Consider the following 14024-nt stretch of genomic DNA (forward strand, 5'->3'; position numbering starts at 1 on the left):
TATTTAGAGCAGAGAGGAGGTTGATTTTGAGAATGGTGACCATGCTTATCATTCTGGAAATCAAAACCTGTATTGTGATAATGAGTAGATAATGGGTGATAATATGATAGAATATAAATGCAGGTCTTGTTCTTTGGCTTTTGATCAACTTCAGTTTATTTTATATACTATTAGAGATTTGTAATTTCTCTTATACTTTTATTGCTAAAAATGCAACTGTTGGGCCTAGTGCGATGGCTCAATGGCTAAATCCTCTCCTTGTAAGTGCTGAGATCCCATATGGGCACCAATTCATGTCCTGGCTGCCCCACTTCCCATTCAGCTCCCTGCTTGTGGCTGGGGACAGCAGTGGAGGATGGCCCAAAGCCTTGGGACCCTGCACCCACAAGAAGACCTAAAAGAAATTCTAGGCTCCTGGCTTAGAATTGACTCAGCTCCAACTGTTTGGAGCTAGCAGATGGAAGGGCTTTCTCTCTGTCTCTCCTTCTCTCTGTAAGTCTGCCTTGTCAAAAAATAAATAAATAAATAAATAAATAAAAATAAATAAATATAAATCTTTTTTTAAAAGATGCAACTACTGTTACATCTTACAACAGTGGAGCTGTCTCAGTTGAGGATGAAAGAGTGGCTTGTGCTACAAAATCAAATCCACATCACAGAAACAGATATTCCTATCAACCCAAATAGCAGTTACTAATTAGATTTATATACAGACTTCAAAAATATCCATATAATGTGGTATTGATAACATCAAAGGAACTTCACTTGCAATAATTCCTGAACTGAGTTATCCACTCTGAGATGCTTAATTTCTTCTCTGTGTACCCTGCCACCTTGGGAACCAATTATCTTTGATGCCTTTCATAATGAAAGTGGAATTCTCATTTAGCTCTTAGAATCAAACCCATCTGTTTTTTCTTTGATTTTAGGCTAGTGTGAGGAACACCAACAGCAGAACCACTTCAGATGTTCGCTATGGCAATGTATGCTGGAAGCTGTTGAATTAGATCCATTTCCCATCGATGAGAAACCTTACAAGCAGTGGTGAGTTGCATATTGGAAAATGATCCTTAGCAGGAGACCAATGATCTACATAGCTGATTGAGGTATTGCATGTGATTTAATGTTTGGATTGGAAAAATGCTGCTCCAGATGATGTCAATAGGACAGCATGTTTAATTGATGATGTGGGACTAATACCACCTGTATTAGTGCAAGATCTTTAGAAACACTATGATTCTACCCCCATGGATGGTGAGATCAGTCTACATAACATGGCTGCAAATAACAATTTCATATGGCAGAATAGCAGTATCATTTAAATTATCTTTCGTATTTGTAACATAATCTTATGTTTCATTGATTAATATTTTTAACAAATTGTTTCTTACCTAAATTATGATAATTAATTCATTTCAGAAACACACAATAATTAGGCTTTTAGAAATAAAAAAAATCATATCGCAGTTTTATGAAACTCACTTTGTGGATATTTTTACTTACAAATTCTTTTATTTAGTAAAAATACTGAAATCAGATGCAGTTGTTTTGCCTAGTTGATCCCATTCTTAGAACTTTTTATTTTATGTAAACTGAATCAAACACATCAAGAATCCTTTTCTTAATCAAATCCTTGATACTGCATAGTCACTGAAGTCAGTAGTCAATGTGCTTCAGCTGAGATGATCTGTCCAATATCATTTTCAGAAATAGAGTGTGACAATAGTAATTACAAGTCTCCAAAAGAAGCTATTGTGGACTGGTCATCAGTGTCTACTGGCCTATATGGGTTGGTTACTCTGTGAGTTAATGTATAGCCTAACACTATATGGGTTGGTTACTCTGTGAGTTAATGTATAGCCTATCACTGCCAAGTCTGAGGAGATCCATTGTGTAGTTCTTTCATAGCATGACTTTTTTATAGTGGCCTATGACTGTATTGAGAAAGCTGATCTAGTAGTAATCATTGCGCCATGCTTAACCAATATGCGTTCAATGGCTGTGACAAAGAAGAAATCATGTGTAATTACCAATAATCAAATTCTCTGACCTAATATAAAGGCCATTTTTACTGATTGGACATAATAGGTGGAATTATGTGTTATGCCTAGTGACATAGAAAACACTTATTATGCTTTTCTCCTTCTAAACATGTACTCATTAAGTAAACAACTGCTCCGAATCTGTGATATAGATAACCAGCTCAGTTTTAGGGACAGATGAAAGGTAGTTTTTTTTTTTTTTAAGATAATTTTAATCTCATGAGCATGGGGTTTATAATAAAATGTGATAGAACTATTCTAATGAATGTGATTTTTATGATTTACTGATATAAATGGATATAGGATGCCAAAGGAAATGTTGCAAAGAGTCTGGTATGAATGTGTTAGGAAAAAGTTAAGGAAAACTTCTCAGAGGAAGTTATTGCTTTTTAAGAAAGTACTTGAAAGAGGGACAAAGAGAGGAGAGTTGTACACCTTCTGGCTTAATCCTCCTCCTGTCCCATGTCTGGAGTGGCATATTACTACTAGGCTGAGCACTAAGTGACAGTTTAGCCAACTAGCCAGAGGAAATGAGCAATTAAAACACAGTGCCAAGTCAGAGGGGGCACTAGTTATCATTTACTGTACTAGGGCGGAAATTATGATGGCAGGACATAAGAGAGATCTTAGGGAAAGCTAAGGAGTTTGAATTTTATTCTGCTGTGAGGAGACTTTAAATAGGAGACTCATATAATCAGCCTATTTTCTAATTGCGAATTATGTCACACACAGAAGAGTATATAAAACTTGCACAAGGTAAAGAATAATTGGAAGTCAACTACCATGTAACTACCATTCATATTAAGGAGCAAGTCCACACCAAACCCTGTATGGCCCTTTTACGTCTCAGTCCCCACCAGAAGCAACATTATTATCCCTTCTTTTGTCAAGTTCATTCCTGGATTTTCTTTCTAGACTTTCCATATATGTGTGCATCTCAATGCTGTAAATCTTGGTTTTGTCTATGCTTCAGTTACATGCATTTGTAATTGTAGTATACACATTATTACTTACTTGATTAATACATATATTGAGACTTTTTCTATGTTCATGCAAATAGTTATTCATGTGAAATACTGAATGGTATTCTGACCTAGGTATATATTAAAATGTACGTATCCATCTTATATTGGATTGTTTCTGCATTACTTATGCTGATATAAATATATACATAAAATATTTCATAAATATTATCAGTCTTAGTATCAATAGGATATGTGCAAGAACTTCTCTAGGATATCAAGAGAAGGAATTGCTAAGTTTTGGGTTTGCAGACATTTGGTTTTAATAAATAATTCCAAATTTTTTCCCAGTTGGTTATATCAATTTATGTTCCAAGCAGCAATATCTGGAAACTCCATATCCTCATCAACAATTGATATACAAGTTATTAAACTTGTTAATCAGGTGAATATATAATTGTGTTCATGGAGGTATTAATTTGCATTTTGCTGAAACGTTTTCTCATTTGTTTCTTGTTGGACTTTTAATTTTACTTAGCAGTATCTTAAGAGACTTTGCATGGTACATCTCTTGTGTTCTGTCATCATCATTCATGCCCTATATTGAGTGATCTGTATTTTTGTCATAGTCTAAACACTTTAAAAGCACTTTTCCTTCATACGATTTCTATAATTTACAGATAAGGAAAATTAGAGCAGTCAAATAACTGACTGGGAATCACGCAGTTAAAGAATAGTTGACTTAGCATGCAAAGCAGGTCTTTCAGACTACAGAATTCTGTACTTTCTCAGAGAGTGTTTGGAAGAGGATTAGACTGAGCCAGAGAGAATACTGAAGGTGCTATTGCAGGAATACAGTTAAAAGATAGTAAGAACAAATATCAAAGACTTGCCAGTGAGAAATACATACCAAACAACTGAAGTTGGTAATGAATGTGCTGAAACAAGAACAGAGGGGATTTAATAAATCTGAAGCTTAATACCTGTTGGCTAGGTAGATTCTGTGTTGTTCATCCAGTGTATATTTTATACTTTAGATATTGTGGTAGACTCTGAAGATTTGCTTTCTTATGCTGTTTCAATTGGAGATGGATTTACTTCATAGGTTCATAAATTTTAACATTTTACAGAGAGAACAGTGCTTATTTAGGTCAACTCTTCTTTTTTTTTCTTTTAAGATGAGGAACCAGTTGCTAAACGGGGATAAATGGCTTTTTCAAGTTCACTTGCACAAGTGTCAGGTTAAGAATAGATTCCAGGCCTCCAAATAATGCAGAGAAACAACAGCTGCCTGGTTTTTAAATTAACAAGTGAAAGTGCAACCAGTCTCTGTGTTTCTGGAAGTTTTCTCCAGTCTGTCCGCTTTGATTCTAACCTATTGTCACTGTCGAGATGCAGACCCTCACCATCATCTTTAGTGCGTTGATTTAAGTAGTCCAGTATGCTGTCTTCTTGTCTGTGATTTCGCCAGTAAATTCACAAATTCTTGGTTTTGCAGTTGTGAACTTGTAAGTTCCTTGTGGAGAGACTTCTTCATGTTCTTGAGCACCCATCAGATAGGTTTTCTACTGCTTAGAATGTCCCATTTGCTCATACACTTTCATTGAAGCAATTCATGACATGTTAATACCTGGGACATCAGTGTATTTTGTTTTATCTCTCTCTGTCTCTCTCTCACACACACACAAATACAGGTGTTTCTTACCTCTGATTTGCTCCATAGTGTCCATTTTGCCTGTGTTTAGCCTTGAAGATGATCCTTGACTGATGGCGTTTGACTTACTATTTTTTGACTTTGTTATTGTGCAGCACAAATGAAGACCATATGTTGAATTTTGGGCTTTTATCTTTTTCTGGGCTGGCACTATGGTGTGAGATACTCTTGTGATGTTAGCCAGAAGCAAGAAGCCACAGCTTCCAGTCCACCACAGAATACATTGGACACTTCAATATGAAGTAGGTTTTGTGTAGGAGGATTTTCTAAACTGTAGGCCAATGTACATGTCCTGAGCACATTTAAGATAGCCTAGGCTAAGCCATGATGTGCCGTATGTTATGAACACTAAGTGCATTTTCAGGTCAGGATATTTTCTACTGAAAGTGGATTTAACAGAATGTAACCCTGTTATAAATTGAGGAACATTTGCACTTGGGTCTTTGTCATTCTTTAAGATCCTTTCTGCTCTATGATAGTCTGGGGATGAGTAGCATGGGTGTTTCTTGGAACTTGCTAGAGCTCTCAGATGCTACCTAGATCTCACTGACTTAGAACCCGTTTCTATCCAGCATTCTTGAATTGGGCTCTGCAGGAAAACATGGGCCCAGAATTAAAGGTAGTGGTCCCAAACATTTTGGATTCATGATATCTTTATATCCTTGAAAATGACAGATAGACCTTAAGAATTTTCTTATAGCTCTTATATTTACTATGATATAAATCGAAAACATTTTATTAAAAATCAGTAACAAATTCATTATATGTTAGCCTAAATATTCTTAAGATATTACTTATTTTAAAAATGTATTTTAAAGGCAGAACTACAGAGACAGGGACAGATAGAATTTTTTTTATTGACTGGTTCACTCCCACATGGGCACAATAGTTAGGGCTGGGCCAGGCAGCTGAAACCAAGAGCCTGGAACTCCATCTAGGTCTGTCATATGTAGTTTGACCAGTTTCTCCCACTTTCTCAGGCACATCAGCATGGAATTTTAATGGAAATAAAGCATCCAGAACTTGAACTGGGCCTCTGATATGGAACACCAGTGTCTTAGGCAGTGGCTTAATTTGCTATACCACAATGACAACCCTTAAGTAAAGCTTTTGATGGCAACTATCCTTGAAAAAATAAAAATAATTTAGTGACAAAGTGTCCTTGCTACATGTTTGCAAATCTATTTAATGGCTTTGTAACAGTAGACAGCTGAATTCTTTTATCTATGCATTCCTTCAATCTATTGTTGTATTATACCTTATGTTGCCTCTGGGAAACTGCTGAACAGTTGAAACACAATGCGTGCCAGTGGTGAGCTAATTCTTTATGTTCTCTAGAATTCATTTGACTTAGTTGAGGGTGGGATAAATGGGTCTTGGGAGACCTACAGAAGTCTTTGTCTTGTATTTTAAGAACTGCTGCATGAAATGAGCTAACATCCCTTTAATGCATTGTGGACTGGTACTACTGTATCCTTCCCTTGGGAGAATTCAGGAAACAGTGTCTTTGCCATTGAGATGAGATACTAGATGAAAAAGGCCGCCAGACTGTAAGCTTCAAGACAGCAGAGAGGGAGGTTTTATTCTCATGCCTCACTTGTCCACAGACTGGCCTCTGCATCTCAAAGACATGAAATTCCAACAAGACAGATGTACTTGCGTCAGTTCCTGTAGTCCTAGGTGCGTGTTGGGTGCTACCACTGAAGGTTCATGCATGGCAGGGGGAGCAGATTCAGGCAGCTCAGGAGTCAAAGAGGGCATGGAATTGTTTACTGTGTTCCTTTTTTTTTTAAGATTTATTTATTTTTATTGGAAAGGTAGATATACAGAGATGAGGAGAGATAAAGAGGAAGATCTTCCATCCACTGATTCACTCCCCAAGTGGTCACAACTGTTGGAGCTAAGCTGATCTGAAGCCAGGAGTCTGGAGCATCTTCCAGGTCTCCCACATGGGTGCAGGGTCCCAAGTCTATGGGCCATCCTCAACTGCTTTTCCAGGTCACAAGCAGGAAGCTGGATGGGAAGCAGGGCCACCAGGCTTAGAACCAACACCCATATGGGATCTTGCTGCATTCAAGGTGAGGACTTTAGCCACTAGGCTTCTGTGCCAGGCCCTAGCAGTGTTCTTATAGCCAGTGTTGGGATTGGAAAGGTCATTTCCAGGAAAAGGAACAGAATAACCAAGGAGTAGAGTGGATTTGAAGTACAAGCGTTTAAGCCTGGATGATCTGCACATAGAAGAGCTAGCAGTGGGAGATATGGCTAGCAAAATAGGCTGGGAATAGCCTGAAGAAAAGACCTCTGAACAGCTCACGAAGAAATCTTGATTTATTTCTACAAATAACAAGGAAGCTCTGTTCTCAAAGCAGGTTTACAAAAATAGCTGGCTGGCTGAGCTTGTGAGAGATGGTTACTGAAGACACATACTAACGACGGAGTGAACGTTAGAAGGAGGGAGTTAGAACTCAGCTTGAAGCAGGGGCAGTGAAAAAGAATCCACGGAGAGGGATCCAGGAGACAGAGAAAGTCTCTGTGAGTTAGGGCTTCACTCAAGAGGCAGGGGCTGCTGAGTTCTTTACAATTTCATTCCAGGCCCAGCAACCATCTAGCTAAGCAGTTACACATCAGTTCTTGGGCACTAGTTTCTCCATATGTAAAATGTAGCAATGGATGGTTTGCCTATTTGTGTCACATGAGTCTGTGTAAGGATTAATGAGTTCTCTGATAGAAAGGTAGAAAGATGCTTTATTAATCTGGGGCATCGATAATGAAAATGAGAAAGTTTGCCAGGTGCTTTTGCTCCTGTGTAGAGGCTGCCGTATAAATACAAAACATCACCTAGAACGTGTGACATTGTTAATGATGGTAAAGTCATTAGCACAAAATGCCTACCCAGCAAGGTTCTTCTCATTCAGCTCCGGAGAAAGAAGATACAGCCAGCTGTTTATTATGCATCTTCCTTGTCGTGTCCTGGTTAGCAGAGGAGTCATTTTAAGAGTGCTTGAATTTCATTGTATCTCATTATTTCCATCACTCTCTGGTCAGATATTCTGTCACTCTCAGAAGCATTATCACCCTGACTAGGCCCCATGGGAATGCAAATAGGACAGCCATATTTGGTGTACCCAGTACCTGAATCTTTGTTCTGGGTGATTTGGGTTACTTCTGTTGAGTTAACCCATAGCCCTATGTAATGTAGTGGTAAATACATGAAATCCACAATCAGTACTGGCTGGGTTAAAATCCAAGTTCAATGAATTTTCCTAAATTCCTTTAAATCATATAATCTAGGCAGTTTAAGTTTCCTCATCTGTAAAATGATGCTAAACTCATAAGATCTGTAAAATGATGCTAAACTCATAAGGCTATTTATTGTGAAGGTAGTGAAGGTAAAACATGGAGAGTTACAACTGAGTAACTGCTGTTTTTTGTCAATTTTTGTTACCAGTGTTATCATGTCTTGCCCTCTCATATTCAGAATCCCTTCTCACTTCTTTTTACTTGTCTGATAATAGTTAACTGTGGCAATATAGTTGACCATTAACTTTTTCTTTACCCAGAAAATATTCTGAAAAATCCATTAAACCTTCACATTTTACTAATTGTCCTCTTATATCCTCTTTTTGGGCTTTCTTTTGTCCTAGCAAGTTGAGCACTTAATACTGTTGTGAAAGTAAAGAATCCAGTACTTCATCCTAACCATTGACCGGTCTTATTTTCCATGGCACATTGCCATACTCCCAAACAGTCATCTAATTGCAAAAATGTGTTTGCCTCTCCCTTTTTGACTCATGCACTAAATGTGTTGTCAAGATGTATAACAGGAGCTTTAATTCTAAAAGTACCTTTCCATATGATCATTTCACATCAGTCTGGATTTCTGGGAACACATAGTAGGCCCTCTTGTTTATGGTACTGAACTTCAAGAATAGTTGAGACTGCAATTTAATCTATGCTCTGCTCACCAAATAAAGACGTGTGCTGCTCATTTGCATTTTTTAAGAGTCTTGTCCAGCATTGTAGCAATTGCTACTTATTCACATTGGTATATGTGGCCTACAAATTCCTGAGGATTTTGGCCAAAATATGCCACTGGCAAATTCCCCTCTTTGTCCCAGTTGAAGAGAGTGAATATTCAGCTGCCATCTGTCCCCATATCGACTCAGACTTCTTTGGGTCAGGCACCAAATGAATGCAGTGGTTTTACTTCCTATGAAAATTTCACCCACATTTCTTGATTGTGAATTATGTTCTACTCAAATTGTGCAGAGCAGATTGAAAATGACTATTGAAAATAGATGCCATTACAGGTGGGAAAATGATTGAGTAGTAAGACAAATCAGAATACATTAGCATTTAATCAGTTCCTCCCTTCTTGATTCTAGTGTTGAGTATTTCTCCGTCCCCCCGCCCCATATTTCTTTTAATCATGCTGGCTGAGAATCTGTTAGATGAACATAGCAAGAGGGAGTTTTCTTTGTTACAATTGTGATCCTCTGTTTGGTACTGGATCACAAAGGTGAATACACAGCACATCTGCTTTATTTATCTTTTAATATGGGGTGCATTTATATTAGTCACATGAATGGTGTGGGACCTTCACTAGGTTATCTAATGCCTGTCTCTTTGGTTTTCTCATTTGGAAAATGGAGAAAAATAAAAATGAATCTGCTCTTAGGGTGGTTGTGAGAATTATTGAAGGGAAGAGATGAAAAATTATTAGAGTAATACATGGCCCAGGGCAAAGCCTTAATATCTGTTAGCAAGTTTTACTGTGTGTGCTTGAAACGGCATGGTGTTTAAGTGCCTGATTCAGGAGTTAGACTGTTGCTTAGGACCAAATTCTACAACTTCAATAATTTGGTAATCTTGGACTCTTTGTGACCAATCTGAGCCTCTGATTCATGAAAAAAAAATTGCATGGTAATAGTATCACTTTCATTGGGTTTGTATGAGCAATAAATGGAGTGCATGAAGTATAAATGTTCATTGACCCCAGCTGTAGGCAACTGCCTAGATTGTGTTGCACCTAGGCAAGTGTTACGCTATTTGGAGAAAAGCAGCTAATAGCTGGCATGCATCCTGGGCCTGGTTAATGACAAAATGTGTGTTAACTATACCAGTGTGCCAGTGTAGCTGCCTGTTTTTGTTTGTTTTAATTTAATTTAATTTAATTTGGTTTAATTTTAGATATGTGGGAATAGATGCCAGTATTCTATCAGACGGGATCCAGGCACCTGTGCCTTAGCATGTGTGAGACTCGGACAGGTGGGCAAGGCCCCAGGGTGGTACAACACACATCTGGAGCACTGGGATTGGGAGTTGCTCTCTCTAGGCTGAAATTCCAGCCAGTGTGCGTGAGGGCCAAGTGTGTGATAGTCTGGGTCATAGCATCCATTTGTTTGCATATGAGATGGGGTTAGGGACAGAATTGACCAGGTGACTATAACTTTAACTGCATGATGAACCGAGCTGGACTTCACACTGGCTAGCACACGCAGGAGTCAGATCTGGGATCACTTCAGGTAGGGTTTCTTTGGGGACCTGCCAACTTGATCACTGGACTCAGAGCTCTAATCATGGGGAAAATCACAGGTCTGGGATCTGATTGTGCAGTGCATGTGTCAAAACTGGGTCTCCTCGGTTATTGACGTCTGTACAACAGATGGCATGCCCAGATGCACATGGGAGGCATGACAACCAGTTCATGGAAGCCTACAGAGGACTTCAATACTATAAATGGCAGAACAAATTGGAGAGATCTCCTGGCCAAGCTTTAACAGCAAGTATCTGGGCAAATTGAAACTTTAAGGTGAACTATGTCAGCCAACGGGCATTGGAAGGATTTCCTCATTCTTGGAGCAATGAAATCAACAGTATCAAAACCACTTGAACAGTGCCTTCAGAAAATGCTCCACATTAGGGACCCTGGGATGACACTGGATGGCCATCCCCCATTCCCAGGTACTCATGCAGTTGGACTGCTGGGAGTGATCTTCTCCCATTCTCTCCCCACTTTCCCCAGCTACCGGAAGAAAAAGGGAAATTGGAGGCTGTTGTCTCATCCACTTTCTCTTGTTCCTCAACCCAACCCTCCTTAATCAGTGGTCCACACAGGTTTACATCCTTCTTAACTACATAAATATCATTGCAAATAAAAATAAATTTGTTATTATAAAAGCATTTATTGAATTCTAGTTGTTGATTTTGTAATCCTTGTGACACATGCATTATATAGTAATTATTGTAGCAAATATTTGTAGAGAACTTACTTTAAAGCAGACAATTCCCTAGTATGTTATCATTAAATGATATTTTATTTATTCCTTATGAGACCACTTAGTGAAGTGGGGGCCACTGTTATTGCTGTTGTGTAGATGAGTAAATGTAGGCACAAACAAGTTAAGCGACACACCCCAGGTCTCACAATGAATGAGTGGAGGAGCAGAGTGTATGCATTTACCCACCATGCTGTACTGTATCTTATGAAAATAAAGAAAAAGTTGAGCAAAATACCTGGAGAATTAGATTTAATTGTTAGGCTAAGGAGTGAGAATTTTGCAGTATCTTACTGTCTTTAAACCTGGTATTTATTGATGAGGTCAGATAACCAGCATAGAAGATTTGTAGATGGCGTTAAAAGAAAAAAAGATGTTTAGAAGGAATATTTGGAACCTTAGTGGTGTTTGTTAAAGTGTAGCTCCCAGTTATTTTTCCTGGCAAAATCTTGGGAATGAAGTGACAGTATAGTTTACATAAACACTTCCAGTCTTATTTAGCTTCACCCCCTTCTCTTTCATGCTGCTTTCCTTAGTTGCTCACAACTCTGCTTGGGACTCCAGGCAATTGCACATGTTTCCTTTGTACCCTGATGTCCCTGCTGACATTTTAGATGGTTTCGTGTGGTGCTGCAGTCCTGCTGTTCCACTCGGTGAGATGGAATAATGCCTGACTCCAGAGTGCGATGCCTAAGGGCTTCAGCTTTCAAATCACACGGACAGATCCAAATTTCCAAGCTGCTTGTAATAGGCAAATTCATCAAGACTTTTTATTCTCTCTTAATTTTAGTTTTCAATTTATTTGAAAGCCACACACACACGCACGCGCACGCACACACACACACACACACACACACACACACACACACACACACACACACATATAGAGAGAGAAATAGATGGAATAGATTGACAGAGGTCTTCCATATATTGGTTCACTCCCCAAATGCTTGCACTGGTGAGTCTGAGTCAGGCTAATGTCAGGAGTCCAGAATTCAGTGTAGGTCTCACACAGGAGTACAAGGATACAAATATTTGGGCTATCACTTGCTGCCTAGGGGTACTTTTAACACAGTATTCCTGATGATCCCATCAGGGCTGGGAAGAACATTCTGAATAAAGATAATATAGAGCCAGGAAGCATTAGGACAATCGGGTCTGTAAAACAGTGCTCTGATGTTGTTTTAAATATGTGAGATCATATATGTTAATGCATTTTGCAGACTTCCAAGTTCTTGGCAATCCAAGACATTATTTTCATAATCCTCACCATAAGCACAAGAAAAAGCAGTGTGGAATTCGTGTTGTCAAAGAAGACAGAAGTGGACTTCCATTAGTTTTTTTTGTTTGTTTTTTTTTAAAGATTTATTTTTATTATTTTTTTATTGGAAAGGTGGATATACAGAGAGGAGAGACAGAGAGGAAGATCTTCCGTCCGATGATTCACTCCCCAAGTGAGCGCAACGGCCGATACTTTGCGGATCCAAAGCCAGGAGCCTCTTCGGGTGTCCCACGTGGGTGCAGGGTCCCAAAGCTTTGGGCCGTCCTCGACTGCCTTCCCCGGCCACAGGCAGGGAGCTGGAAGGGAAGCGGGGCAGCGGGGATAGAACTGACGCCCATATGGGATCCCGGGCGTACAAGGCGAGGACCTTAACCACTTGCGCCACTGCAAGAGAGTCTGTGGGTGGGATTGGAGGAATTTGGAATTTTGGCCGTTGGACTGCTGGAGAAAGATAATATGTATCCTTGTCTGTGTTAAAGATATCCACAACTCTGAAGACCCACAGAGCTTCCACCACTCTCATTTCCCCATTTTTTCTCTGGGTGAGGCAGTTTCTTTTCTCTCACTATCAAACATGGAGGAACTTGTCACATTCACTGTGTAAGTGTGGATGAAGACTTGGAGCAGTTTCAGAGAAGTCTATTTTAAAAGAAGCTCAGCTATAACTGCTTTTTCTTTGGTGATCAAGGTGAATAAGCAGCCTCTTCTTGCTAGTGCAGAAAGCCACTTCTAAATTGTATCCATTGCAGGATTCTTAGCTTTATGCAACAGAACCATTTGGAGGTGCTGGTAATCTGGATTCACCACTTGTACCAAACCAACTCCAAGGGCTTATTTGATTTCATTCACTGATATAGTGAAAATCTACTAAAAATGTCAAATTATGCTTTAGATGTGGGTCTCTAGTAATGAATATAATGTGGAGTTTTTCCTGACTTCCTAGGGCATATGTTCTGGTAGAACAAAAGAAGTAACAAACTGATGAATAAGTAAAATATGTTTCATATTAGATGGAAGAAATGGACAAGAATCCTTTGTTCAAGGGTTTGGGTATCCATATTACTGAACCTAACATTTATATAAGTACCTAAAAATCATTTATAAGAAAAGTGGGGCTGTCAAGCATAAGCTGAGATCTTCTTGCTGAACATGAAATTTCAAACAGCTAGGACAAGCTCATAATGTTTTAGTCTTTCCACAATGCATACAATAAGAAAACAATGTGAACATTTGAAATGATTTGTTTTCCATAAAATTATTCTGCCCTTACTTAGAAATTATCTAACATAACTTCATAAAAGTGATTTCATGTCCTACTTATTTTGGAAAGGTTATTTTATGCCATTTCTTTGCTCATGCATGTTTTTTAGTGGATGTCTAATTTATTTGAATGCAAACAACGCTTTCCTTTTGACATTAGAAAATTTTCTGAGTCTAGCTTGATTTTCTGCATCAAATTTCTAATTTAAAGGGCAGATCTCTGACGTTATATCATAAATTAGCGCATTATCCATTGCAGAAACATGTGAGAAAAAACAGCAAGAGAAAAAGGAGGGTAACAAAGAGAGCAAGAAGATAAAGTGAAAAAAATAATTTTTTAAAATTCAGCCATATTTTTCCATTTTATCATCTCTATCTTTACAACTTTTCTTGGATGTCTTCTATTACCTGACTCTCTTGGGCACAATCTTTTTGGACAGATCTTCAATTTTAAAAAAATCATTTTTCACAGTGTTCATGTATTCA

At 38.5% G+C, this 14024-nt stretch overlaps 1 protein-coding gene across 2 annotated transcripts in view; it reads left to right on the forward strand.

The window, feature by feature from the left end:
- The first annotated feature begins 929 nt into the window (after nucleotides 1–929).
- The window catches only part of MAPK10 (mitogen-activated protein kinase 10), a 234299-nt gene continuing 221204 nt past the window's right edge, over nucleotides 930–14024 (forward strand). Inside the window, exon 1 of one of the 2 annotated variants that reach the window (XM_040967192.1) lies at nucleotides 930–1044. The gene's annotated coding sequence lies outside the window, so the exon portion shown is untranslated. The remainder of the gene's footprint in view (nucleotides 1045–14024) is intronic. The other variant, XM_040967191.1, reaches the window with a different exon arrangement.

Source organism: Ochotona curzoniae, unplaced genomic scaffold (genome assembly GCF_017591425.1).
Source record: "Ochotona curzoniae isolate NIBS_2020 unplaced genomic scaffold, NIBS_Ocur_1.0 scaffold_4506, whole genome shotgun sequence".
Lineage (NCBI taxonomy): Eukaryota > Metazoa > Chordata > Mammalia > Lagomorpha > Ochotonidae > Ochotona > Ochotona curzoniae.